This window comes from Macrobrachium nipponense, chromosome 20 (genome assembly GCF_015104395.2).
Source record: "Macrobrachium nipponense isolate FS-2020 chromosome 20, ASM1510439v2, whole genome shotgun sequence".
Classification (NCBI taxonomy): Eukaryota; Metazoa; Arthropoda; class Malacostraca; order Decapoda; family Palaemonidae; genus Macrobrachium; species Macrobrachium nipponense.
In genome coordinates, this window is record NC_061089.1 from 71,115,009 (window position 1) to 71,129,666 (window position 14,658).

General features: G+C 33.2%; 1 protein-coding gene across 1 annotated transcript in view; it reads right to left on the reverse strand.

The window, feature by feature from the left end:
* The window catches only part of LOC135194998 (epithelial discoidin domain-containing receptor 1-like), an 83,908-nt gene extending 75,055 nt beyond the window's left edge, over nucleotides 1-8,853 (reverse strand). Inside the window, exon 1 of the mRNA XM_064221269.1 lies at nucleotides 8,720-8,853. The gene's annotated coding sequence lies outside the window, so the exon portion shown is untranslated. The remainder of the gene's footprint in view (nucleotides 1-8,719) is intronic.
* Nucleotides 8,854-14,658: the final 5,805 nt, after the last annotated feature.

Sequence of the window (14,658 nt, forward strand, 5' to 3'; positions counted from 1 at the left end):
TGTGTGTGTGTGTGTGTGTGTGTGTGTATGCCATACTTTGTAATATATATATATATATATATATATATATATATATCTATTATATATATATATATATATATATATATGTGTGTGTGTGTGTGTGTGTGTGTGTGTGCGTGTGTGTACGCGCGCGTAGATAGAATGTATCGGTACGTATTCAACTGGAAAACTTCGATCAAAATCCTTCTGCCTCCATTTCGAAATGAAATGAAAAATAACGAAAAATAGGTGTAAAAATGATTGAAAGCGAGCCAAATACAGAGAGGAACGAATGACAAAAAAACTGCAAAAGAAATCATGGAATGTATGACAAAAGTAGGAATGGAAAATGAAATTCTATTTCCTTTTTTTTGTCTTTTTTTTTATCTTCCCAGAATCTATCCGATTGTGTGATTGCTCTAACATTTAAAACCTCTCCTATGCTGTGCGATTTCTTCGTTTTTATTGACGATTTTGTATTAATACAATTTTTTCTTTACAGGCTTCCATTCTCTATTCAGTTCTGTTTTGCTGATACCAAATTATTTTTTTTACAATGATACCAAATTCTTTTTTTTTTTACAATGATACCAAACTCATTTTTTACAATGATACCAAATTCTTCTTTTACCGATACGAAGTTATCTTACAACGATACCAAATTCTCTCATACTGATATCAAATTATCTTACAATGATTCCAAATTCTCTTCTACCGATACCAAATGTTCTTATACTGATACGAGATTATCTTACAATGATACCAAATTCTCTTACAATGATACCAAATTCTCTTACAATGATACCAAATTCTCTTATACGGATAACAAAATGTCTCATAATGATACCAAATTCTCTCATACTGATATCAAAGTATCTTACAATGATCTCAAATTCTCTTCTACTGATACCAAATTCTCTTACAGTGATACCAGATTCTCATACAATGATAACAAATTCTCTTTCACTGACACCAAATTCTCTTACAATGATACTAAATTCTCTCATACTGATACCAAATTCTATTGTAATGATACCAAATTCTTATATATTGATACCAAATCTTCTCATACAGATCCAATATTCTCTGATACTTATAAATTCTCTTATAATGATACCAAATTCTCTTGTAATGGTACGAAATTTTCTTATATTTATTCCAATTTTTTTTACATTGATCCCAAATTCTTCTTTGCTGATACCAAATTCTCTTGTAATGATGCCAAATTCTCCCGATTATATTTTTACACATATTTTCCCCCAGCTATGGATTCTACACACTACAGATCTCCTTTGTTGATACCGATACCAAATGCTCATTCAAAAATTGAACTAATACTATAATGCAATCTAAGTCTCTCTCTCTCTCTCTCTCTCTCTCTCTCTCTCTCTCTCTCTCTCTCTCTGGTTACCACGGCAAGGTATCTGAGAAAGAACAGTTAAGGCGACGTAGAAATTTCAAAGACAAATATGAATAATATGAATACAGAAAATAGCAATTTGTTTAAGGCCTCTCAATATACTTGAACAAATTCCTTCCAAACGGAGGCGTGTGCATAATAGCATCATTATCATTAAGCATCATCATCAGCTTCCCCCGGTCAATAAAATATGAAATATCAGACCAGCAACGCGAAAAAATTTATAAGCCGATTTCGCTCTTATCGCGAGCGATGTGAAAACATTTTAAACATTTTTCGAAGGGAAATCAATCAAACGTCACGCAAGTCTTCGAGTGATTGACGCTTCGAGAGAATATAATTCCCCGCCAAAATTATTCTCACCGCAAAAAAAAAAAAAAAAAAAAACTCACGAACGAGGTGTCAATTTTACTGCACAAATCATTATTCGCTAGCCCGATGCGTTTCTCATTATCATTTCGGATTGTTTATTTTTTTTTTTATTTTTTTTACCCTGTATTGATGATTTAGTAAATTTTAAGAGATTTCTTTTATTTTTAAAAGGTAGAATGTTCTTACACTTGGCGCTTTCTATACTGCACAATATATATTATATATGTACACACACATACACACACACACACACACACACATTATATATATATATATATATATAATATATATATATATATACATAGACACAAAGAAATGTTCATATGGATAATACCAAAGGGAGAACGCAATTACGAAATATATGTTAAATATATATAAAGACACATAAGTGTATATATATATACACACACATATATATATATATATATATATATATATATATATATATATATATATAGTATATATAGTGTATATTATATTCTTATACAAATATGCATGTGATCGTCCTTGTCCACTGAAGGCAAACCAGTCAATTAAACTTAACAACGAGAAGAAAATATCATCATTATTCAAAAAGAACCAAACTCTCAATAGCACAAACACTCATAAAAAAGAAAAAGAAAAAAAAACACGAGAATTTCTCTCTAGAACCGACTCTTCGTCCCTTAAATGCGACAGCACGAGACAGACAAGAAATTAAATGTTGCTGTGGGTAACGTTACAGCAGTATCAAGTAACAGACACCTATCAGATTCACAAGTTAATTAAAAAGCGTTTCTCTAGGTCCTGTGATAAGTGTAAGGTAACGAAACATCTCGATGATTATAGAAGCTAAATGTATTTCTTTGATTCCTATTGTTAAGAGTGTCAAATATGGCACATCTATTAATTTTACAAGAAATTAGATATATAGGATTTTATGGACCATGTTGTTGTAGTGTCTACAAGCAATATTTTGGTTTATATCATCTTGATTCTACAAGAAATTGTGTGTGTTATTCTGTAATAAAGTTCTTTGAATTCTGTAAATAAATTTGTCTGAATTCTGTAACGACAACGACTCTATGCAAACCGGCCATTATATATATATCAATAATAATGATTCAAGGATCTCACATACTAAGGAGTCTCTCTCTCTCCTGAGAGCTGCCAATTACCACTAATTCGTCGTGTCTCTTTTGAGCATAAACAAAGCCATTTCCCCTTCGGAGGAGATGTGAAGGTCTCTAAGAGAGAAGGGTCAATGTCATTATCTCCTCACGGGACACTTAACGCCCCCTCCACCCCTCCCCCGCCCTCTGCCGCCCCCCCAACCCCCACCCAAAAGGTGACGCAGGGGACCGTCAGTTCTGTTCGCGAGGAACTTGCTGGAGCCCTTGTGATGGAATCTTCAAGTTCTGGATATGATATATATATATATATATATATATATATATATATATATATATATATATATATATATATATATACATAACTTCAGGAAAGCCGAAGACACATGACGAATTAAAAGGGTTTATTCGTTAAGAAACGTTTCGCACAAGGAACTTTGTGCATCATCAGTCTGGTAAAAATAAAAGTACATTTTAAATTAATAAAAGCAAAATACAAATAAAAATTACAATCTAAAAATTTTAAATTTAAAAATTATAATTTAAAAATTAGCATAATTCAAAGTTAAAAGTGAAATAAGAACATAAAAACACGACTACTAAAACACCAACCATTCGCTAAGAAAGGAGGAGAGAGAATGACTAGAAATGAGAATTATGAGATTGAGGTCAGAAAGAAGACTATGCCAGGTATAGCGGAGACGATGAACTACCGCTATTTCAATGAGGGAACAAGTCTTTTGATAAATAATGACTCGAGTGTTGTTAAATACTCAGAGTCCTTATTGTAACCTAAAATGGAGAAGTGCTGTTTCTTGACTTCGATCTTACATTTGATGGCATGATTTTTTATATTTGAATGCTCTGGTCTACTTAATCTCTGGCCAGTTCTAAAACTATACCCCATGTGGCTGCAATATCGCATTTGCAACAGCCTCTTGGTAGATCCAACGTAAATACCAGGACATCCTGGGCACGTAAATTTATACACAACATTAGACCTCATAAAAGGCTGCAGACGATCTTTAAAGCAGAATAGGGAACTAATTTTACTCGGGTTATTTGATATTAATTTTAATTTTAAGCATGGAATTTCACCTTCAATGATTTGAGTAAGTTTCTTTGACAGTTTCAGGTTGGAAATATAAGGAATCGAGGCATACATGAGTTTCTTTGGAACGTCAACAATCGGTGGTACTGGTTCAGATATTTACTTAAAATTTTGTTAATTATTTTTCTGAACTAAGTCTTTGGGATATGAATTTTGTTGGAAAAAGATAGTAAAAAATTACATTTCCCTAGGAAAAATGGCCCAACTCGAAGATACTTCAGGGCTCTTGAAATAAAGTGGAGATAATTGTTAAGTTTAAAACTTCTTTGGCAGGAGCTGTAAAAATTATTGGCTAGACCAGTATACGTTTTTTTTCCTATAGACAGCTGTATTAAATTGATGGTCAGTTCTGTTAACGCAAATGTCTAAGAATGGTAGACAATTTTCCTTTTCCTCTTCTATAGTAAACTTGATATTAGTGTGTTGTAAATTAATATACTGTAGGAATTCTGCTGCCTGCCATTGATGCTTAAAAAGGGCGAAGAGTATATATATATATATATATATATATATATATATATATATATATATATATATATATATATATATATATATATATATAATACGACCTCATATATACAGGATGGTACCTCATAAGAGATTTTATTCACTAAAGTTACCAGCTTTTCAAGGATTCCTCGAGATTTGTCACTCTATTGAAATAAAATATCCGTTGGAATACAAATCTGTATAAACGAGGTCCTGTTATATATATATATATATATATATATATATATATATATATTATATATATATATATATATATATATATATATATATTTCTCTAAGTGAGTTTGATAAATGGAATTATATTCATAATGAAAGTATCTGACAGCAACGGTGCTTTGCTCTGCTTATACTTTACAGAAACAAGGCTTCTTGGTTGTGTCAGAGAGAGAGAGAGAGAGAGAATCTACTTCCCTATACTGAGCAATTTCTAAAAAAAAAAAAAAAAGCATTAAAACTGGACATATTTGAAACTCACTTTCAATCTTCCCGAGAAGAAAAAAAAATCTAAAAAAATAACTAAAATCTCGCACGTTAATTACGAGCCCCATACCATAAAACTGAAGTGTCTTTCAGAACTTCAGAAAGTGTCTCTCAGAAAGTCTTTCGCGCAACCCAGAGATATCCTAGACTGCATTAATATGCATACAAATGAACCCGGAGTCTTGCAAAGACTATGACGCAATCATGAGGAAAAAAAAAAAGCAATTCGGTCTAGCGATGAAAATTTCGGCGGGGCGAGGGCGAATAATCTTCTTTCATATTCTCTCAAGTTTTATTCGAGCTCGTTTGCATAATGAAGGACACTTTAAATGAGAGGTAAAGCGTCAACAGGGACTGGACAGTTGCTTATGTTGCAGCCTGTCGTTTTTGCAATGACTGAAGAAGAGGAAATATGTTGCAGCCTGATATATTTTTGTATCAATTGCAGAAGAGGAAATATGTTGCAGCCTGATATATTTTTGTACCGATTACACAAGAGGAAATACGTTGCAGCCTGATATATTTTTGTATCAATTGCAGAAGAGGAAATATGTTGCAGCCTGATATATTTTTGTACCGATTACACACGAGGAAATACGTTGCAGCCTGATAATTTTTTGTATCAATTACAGAAGAGGAAATATGTTGCAGCCTGATATATTTTTGTATCAATTGCAGAAGAGGAAATACGTTGCAGCCTGATATATTTTTGTATCAATTGCAGAAGAGGAAATATGTTGCAGCCTGATATATTTTTGTATCAATTGCAGAAGAGGAAATATGTTGCAGCCTGATATATTTTTGTACCGATTACAAAAGAGGAAATACGTTGCAGCCTGTTGTTTTTGCAATGATTGAAGAGGAAAAACGTTGCAGCCTGCTGTTTTTGCATTGACTGACGAAAAGGAAATATGGTATTGTGTTTATCTGGTTGTGTGCAATTGTTGAAACTGCTACTTTTCTATGTAGTTATCTCAATTACGAGAACTTTTTCACTGAGTTTCATAAAAGAGCAAATAGCAGTGTTGCATTAGAAGTCTAGTCTAAAATCCGCGATGATTCTATTATGTCATCGAATTTATCCTAAAAAAAAGTATGACTTCTTTTCGCTTATTACAAAGATGTCTCTCCAGTCTTCTGGGAATCGTACTGACATTTAATTCAGTCGTGATGCAATTGTGCAATTTCTCAATGTAATCCATCAAGTGAATTGCAAAAAAAAAAAAAAAAAAGCGTGATCCGACTTCCAGCTTACTCAGGGCGCTTGCTAAAATCTGCGGTCAAATAGCGCATTGTTTCACCAACGAAAATCAAAATAAATACGCTGTATTTCATTATCAATAATTGTTCTGTACAATTTAACATGCACATTATTTAGTTTGTACATTTACACTTTAATAAATAAATCATAAACATCTTATCCTAAAATTCCAGTATCTTTAACTGAGCGTGGAACACCTTTTTCAAACCAAGAAGACGAAGAAGAAAAAAGAAGAAGAACAACAAAGTAGTCTGTAGGCTTACTGCCCGAGTAAACGAAAACGAAACCGAGTTACAAAATCATTTTGATAATCACCCCCATTTTCTTTGAAGGATGCCTGATTCACAAAATCCCACCTTGTGGTATCTCTGAAGCACACACCTTTCTTTCAGCTTGAGAGAAAACTCCTCCCCAGAACATTTTCAATCCATTTACTGCGAGAAAGCACAGAGTTCTCTCGCGTGTTTTCATCGCAGAATTCATGGCTGCAAATTACCAGTGAAGACTACTTAAACGCAGCTCCTTTTTTTTTTTCAATAGCTCGTTAGAGACGAAAAGTTATTCCTGCCTCATTAACACGAACAAATACTTTTCGCAATTAACGTATCTTCAAAGCTGGGGCGTCAGGGAGGAAGGTTATTTCGTAAAGAGAAAAAAAAAAAAGATATATAAAAAAAACCTTTATACGAATTACCGTTGGATCAAGTATTTTTTCGTTCAATAATAACATTATTTATAAACTGTACATTTCAGTTTTCTAGAAAGACTTGGTGATATATATATATATATATATATATATTATATAGATATATATATATATATTATATATATATATATATTATATATATTATAATCTCCGAGACTATATAAATCCTAGATAATTTAAAGTGTAATAAATTTAACATCGATAATTTTACGGAATCGTTGAAGAGAAGCTAAAATAACAACAACGCGTCTAGGACAGGCAAGTTAATAATTTTATGTATTCAAAGGAGACTGTAACAATAATCATATAAATAATTTATCATGACCATAAACGAGGTAAAAACACGGTGGAATATTAGTGCTATACTCAATATAAATAATATAAATACTCCTTAAGCTCCGTGACCAAAAATAATGATTTATTCGTAATACCAGTCGCGCAAAGGTCATCTTTTATATACGTAATATACGACGAATAAATCTTCTCTCATCAGTTAAACATTTCCATTTACCAAATAAGGCGATTAAGACGAGCCCGTGGGAAATATAAAAAACAAAACAGCTCGACTCCCTGACGTCAGCATCGAGTTCTTGGGTTATTGAAAGGGTAGCTTGAGTTAGCACATAAAACAGGTGTCGATGAAAATAAGTCTGGGTATTCACTGCAACTTACCAGAGTAACTTAAGACAGGCTTGCTGCAAATCTAAAACCTTTTATTAATCTTATTCACAGCATCTTAACCAAGGTTTATATAGACCTCGATCCTACTTTCGTGACAGGTATTTTTACGGTAAAATTAGATCAAATTATCCAATGGAACCTACTTCTGTAACTTGAATAAGTTTAAAGACAATCAAAGGCTTGATTTCAATGCAGTGCACAAGCTTAGCTTCGAGAGATTAATACAGAACAAGAGAACAAGGTATCAATTGAAGTTTAGTAGCGGTATCTTTAGCACATTAAACGAAAAATGAAAGTCTACGTTCAATGCAGTACACAAGCTTAGCTTCGAGGGATAGATACAGAACAATAATAAAAAAAGAGATATCCACTGAAGTTTAGCTGTGTAACTTCAGTATATCAAACAAAAAACAAAAGTATGCGTTCAATGAAGTGTACAAAAGTATACGAGACTATAATAGATTCACATCAACCGTGCATCTGATGTCTCGGCCATCCCCTTACGACGCTGCTGATTGGCTGTTGATAAGCCGGTGACAGGGCTGGAAACTCTCAGCCTCTCAAGAGAAAGTTCACATAGCTATAGTAGATTCCCATCAACTGTGCATCCGATGTCTCGGCCATCCCCTTACGGCGCTCCTGATGGGCTGTTGATAAGCCAGTGACAGGGCTGGAAACTCTCAGTCTCTCTCGAGAGTTCACATAGGCAGGATGTATGTTCCACCTCTCCTGAAGGATACGCCTTTCAAAAGTATCCCTCAGGAGAGGTTGAACACACATCCTGCCTTGTGAACTCTCTCGAGAGAGACTGAGAGTTTCCGGCCCTGTGATTGGCTTGTCAACGGCCAACCAGGAGCGTCGTAAGGGACTGGCCTAGACATCAGATGCAAGGTTGATGTGAATCTACTATACCTGTGCAACACTCTCGAGAGACTGAGTTTCCGGCCCTGTGATTGGCTTATCAACAACCAATCAGAATACGCATCAGATGTACGGCTGATGTGAATCTACTATGTATAACCTCAAGATGCTCAACGCGGAACAAGTCCAAAGTTTTCGCCGGACTTACCAGTGTAGTTGCAACCGAAGAGCTCCAGTCTCAGACACACCACCCTGGGGTGAGTGCTGAACGGCTCCACCCTCACTCTGGAGGCCAAGAGAGGTCGAACCAGGCTGTTCTTGACCTCGGTGTAGGTGTCGCTGTTGCCAACCAAGAGACTCTGGAAAAAGAAAGATAGTCAAGTCATTAACAGGATTCACAGGTATACCATGAGTTGTGAAGTATTCTGTTTATGTTTTTATGTGGTAAATTATTATTATTATTATTATTATTCACAAGATGAACCATATTCATATGGAACAAGCCCACCACAGGGGCCACTGACAGGAAAATCAAGCACCCAAAGAATAATATATGGTGTTCATTAGGAAGAAGTAGGAGGAGGTAAAGGCAAATACAGAAAGAAGAAAGCTCGCTTATCTAAAAAAAAAAACAAAAAAAAAAAAAATAAATAAAAAAGTCATAAATCAATAAATAGACAAAAATGTATTAAAATAAAATTGTGGTTTTCTCTGACTACTTGTAATGACATTGATGAGATTTCAAATTATTTTAATGAATGTTCCCAACATACATAAACACTTATTCGAATATTGTACCATGGTTGCTAAGGTGTTTTTAATCATCGGTTCATACGTTTAAGTAATTAGTGCTGTCATCATTTACACAATTCTAACAGCATTATTCAGTTTCATTACATCAATTACTTTTCACATTTACTTAAAATTGTTTACGGAAAACTACCTCGAAAATTTTCCCATTACTTTAAAATTGTATTAAAAGAAATTCAGCCTATTGAGAACATTTGAAAAATATTCTGGCCTGTGAGTCCTTTTTCAGACGTCCGTAATTTTTAATGACGTATTTACCATCATATCTGGTTAGATGAACATATGGTTTAATCTTTCAGCACAAACTTGAACCTCTGCCTGTAGCCGTATTATAATTATTCGCTGGTAGAATGCATATAAGTTAAGTATATCTTAGTTTTACCAGACCACTGAGCTGATTAACAGCTCTTCTAGGTCTGGCCCGAAGGATTAGTTATTTTTACGTGGCTAGGAACCAATTGGTCACCTAGCAACGGGACCTACAGCATATTGTGGGATCCGAACCACATTATATCGAGATACGAATTTCTATCACCAGAAATAAATTCCTCTGATTCCGCGTTGGCCGAGCCGAGAATCGAACTTCGGACCACCGGATTGGTAGCCGAGCGCGCGAAAACCACTCGTCCAACGAGGAACTGAGAGAGAGAGAGAGAGAGAGAGAGAGAGAGCAAATATTATTCCTAAAATGGATAATACCAGTGAGCTGAGCACCTCTGAGGGAAAGGGACAGACCAACCCTTCCTACGTTCTTTATTTTTTCTTTCTGTTCTCGAATCTCTCTCTCTCTCCTCCTCCTCCTCCTCTTTTCTGACACCGTCCTAATATTGACAAGACAAATATGTTCCGTATGTATATTACTTGCTGGAACAACACTCACACACACTGCTGTTTGATTCTCCTGAAGACAAATCCAATATCATTTCTCTTAAAAGTAAACACGCCGCTGCGATGGTGAGTTTGCAGAACAGGAAAGGAACATAAGAATTAGGAAGCTTTTTTTTTTTTTTTTAATAATCTCAACTCGGGTTGAATAAATGTTATTATTTCAATGTTTCTTCCGTTGTTGGCGTATAGGAATTTTCTGCGCTGTGGAAGATCTAGGACGTGTTAATAATAATTTTTGTTTTTTTAATAATAGAATGCATAAGCCATTTCTTTCGTACGCTTTCACCTACCGCACTTTACTTCTATATAGGAGAATGTGCTCAACAATTAATTTCTTTTAAATATTTCCACCTTGGTTGCCATAGACAATTCAATGTCCTCTAAATCTATTGCACAGATCGTCTGCAAATAAAGAGTTGCAGTACTCTAGCTCCGTTGACTTCTAAGTAACTTAAATCCGGAATCTATAATTATAGTGAATATATATTACTCTTCTTTACGAAATCAGACATTTTTTTGAACAACGAGGCTAATAAGGAAATTAAAGTAGCTGTTTACCCGAGTTTTCAATCACATCTGCGTTTGAATTTCTTTCTCCAAACGGGCCTACTAAGAATTTATTAACTAATCTGCTTACAAATTGTCTTTACGCCTTAAAATCTTTAATAATTTCCAAACTGAACACTTGTTTTTATACAATAAATGGCCTTCATACATAGAAAAAATTGCTTTCAATAATAGTATCCACTTTTTCAGAAAACTGTAGGAATTCATCCAATTGGTATCAAGCATTCGCAAACACCAGATCACGAAAGCGACTGACAAGTTAAGAAGACCAGAAAATAGTGAGAAAATAGGAAGAAAATGGAATACAAATTCCAGGCAGCCGTCCATAACTCAACTAGTCTTCCAGCGCCATCAAAACTTTCGCCCATGATAAACGCAATTGGAGAGTAACAAAATAAAACGCACCCGCCGATGAATAAAACGCGCCCGTAATCAAGTCTGGCGTCCCTAAAGGAAAGAGTCCCACGGTGTTTCCTCGTCCAAGGCGTCCTGGGTAGCGCTATACGTGTCCGATAGTTTATTTCTATATCCTTTTTTTTCACTTTTTTTTTATTTTCAAAACATCGGCATTTAAAGCTGGATTTTAGATCCGAGTAAAAGGAAATGGGAGAGTAAGAAAAAGAAGAAAATAAAAAGGATGGGAAAACTTAGAAAAAAAAAAGGGTGGGGGAGGAGACTTGTCCAATGTAAGGAAATCGGTTTATGTTCGTTCGAAGCAAGGAAAAGGACATTCAGCCAGGTTGGCAGTTCAATTGAAGGGCGCTTTCCCCTTTTGCTGTCAGCCTGCAATAAGCTTCTTAGAAATAAAAAAAAAACGTGATGGTAAACAAGGGAACATCCAGTTACGGAAAAGGCGCCTTTCGAACACAAACAGGGTGGGAATATTAAGCAAGCGAATAAGGAAGACAAAGAAATGTTTTCAGAGAATTCGAGCAAAACGAGTTCCCCCTCGAACTGAGGCAAAAGTGCTTTCTGTGGACGGGAATTTCATAAGATAACAACAGGCGTGCGTCGTTCAATAATGCCAAAGTAATTTTACGTATTCATAATTCTAAAGTAATCCAAGATATTCATAATATTCATAATTCTAAAGTAATCCAAAATATTCATGATATTCATAAGTCTAAATAACCAAGTTCATGATATTCATTAAATAATCTAAAGTATCATATTTTCATGATATATTCATAATTCTAAAGTAATCAAAGATATTCATAATATTCATAATTCTAAAGTAATCCAAGATATTCATGATATTCATAAGTCTAAAGTAATCAAAGATATTCATAATATTCATAATTTTTAAGTAATTTAAGATATTCATGATATTCATAATTCTAAAGCATTTTAAGATATTCATGATATTTCTGAGTACGTGTACCAACATATTCCTAAAAAAAAAAAAAACAAAAAAACAATATGCAGACATTAAAATCTAGACAAATTCACACGTTTAGTGCCCACCTCTACGTGCGTTAAAAAAAAAGAAAAAAAAAAGTTCAGGTGCAGGTGAGAGACCGCGCATGCGCTCACGAATCATTCGGGAATATGTCCTTACTTTTACAAAACCCAAAAATAAACTCGTTATTGCATCAGTATCAACCTTTTGATGGCAAATATCAGATTTATTACAACATTCCTTCGATATTTAGCATAAGACTACGCAAAATACACACCTAAAAACTTTCTCTGTCATTAACAGTGATTGGAATTAAGGTATTATGCGATATGTCTACAATAAAAGGCATTTATACGTTAGTCACTTCTATCCATTTCTCAAATTCTGTTCAGTTGTCAGGCCAGAATATTAAAGTATATAAAAAAAAAGTTACCGTAATAGTTTGACCGATACAGAATTGGGCATCGTTGCGACGTTTATCTCTGGTCACTAAAAAAAAACATGATCTCTCTCTCTCTCTCTCTCTCTCTCTCTCTCTCTCTCTCTCTCTCTTTCTGCTACCAGAAGTTGTAAACAGCAAGAGTGTTGAAGAGTTTAAAAGAAAGCTAGACAAAATCATTAGGACACAGTGAACGCACAGTAAAACCTGCTCCTACAGGTAATTGAGCACACGATGTCTCCCCTTAGGATGGACTAACAAGTCTTTGAGACATCCTTATCCTTGTATCTCATTGTAACTCTCTCTCTCTCTCTCTCTCTCTCTCTCTCTCTCAGGCAAGGACCGCCTGTGTGAAGATGAGCTCTACTTACCCAAACGAGAGCGTCCTAAGAACTTCCCCCCACAGGACGATTGTTATAACGACGGAAGCGACGGTGATGGAGATGCCCCATTAACCTGTATGCCCCGGCGACCATTAAGGGTTTCGATTGTTCTTTAATACGGTGGCCGACGGGGGTGGGAAACCTATTGTTTACAGTCCCCTTCTATAAGCATAGCCTGGGTTCGGTGGGAATTATGAGAGAGGAGGAAACTCGATGGAATTTACAATTGTTGGTGTACAAAGCTACATATATATATATATATATATATATATATATATATATATATATATATATATATATTCATATATATATATATATATATATATATATATATACACTATATATATATATATATATATATGTATACGTGTATACATATGTATATACATGCATATAATATATATAATACATATATATTTATATTAATTATATAATATAATAATAATAAAAAACAAATTATCTATTATATTAATACAATATATACATGAGAGAGAGAGAGAGACTTCATCTTCAACCTTAGGTAGAATGTAATAAACAATATATCATAGTAGAATAATAATAATAATAATAATAATATTAATAATAATAACTAATAATAATAATATCGAATAATAATAATAATAATAATAATAATAATTATGAATAACACTATCCGAATTTAGGACAAAATGTGCGCGAAGTTCTGAACACGCGGTGCACGAGCTAATGTATATATTATAATATATCATATATAGATATAATCAGATTATATATATATAGATATATTATATTAAATATCTATATATATCAATATATTATCTATATATATTAGATATAATAAATAATAATATATATAAGCAATATATATAGTAGAGTAGATAGAATATATAGATAATATATAAATATAGAATATATCTATATAAATAATTAAGACTATATATATATAATATATATATATATATATAGCAGAGATAGATAAATAATTATTTATTATATATATAGCGTAGTATATATATAATTAGATATAATATATTAACTATAAGTATAGGCACTAGAATAGCCAAGAATATTAGAATATATCATATATATAAGATATATTATTATATATTACTATATATATATAATATAATTATATTAGATCATAGCTTAGAAGAATATTAGATTATAAATTAAATTATAACTTTATATATATATAATATAGATATATATATATAGATATAATATAATATATATAGATATATCTATATATATAGATATATCTATATATACGGCATTATAACTATTAGATAGATAATATATATATATAATTAATATATATAATTATATATCTTATATAATATAAGATTAGATATATAATATAGATATATGTAATATATATCTATGTATAAAAAAAAAATTATTCAAGCCAAAATTAGCCTCCATTATTACCCCGGGGAAGTCATCAAAAAGACATAAAACCCGACTTATGAAAGAAGGCTGATATCAGGCCGTTAATATAATGTGATCACATCAAGTTTCGCCATTTCGTAAAATGACGAAAAAGCTCCGAAATATCTTTTTGAATATAATAAATTCTCTCGGCGAGAAGTAGCTCTCTCCCGCCCCCTGAACCCCCTCCGGCCCCCCTTATAAAAGAAATTGTTAATAAAATGGATAAATCAGTCTCTATCTTTTATCCTTAT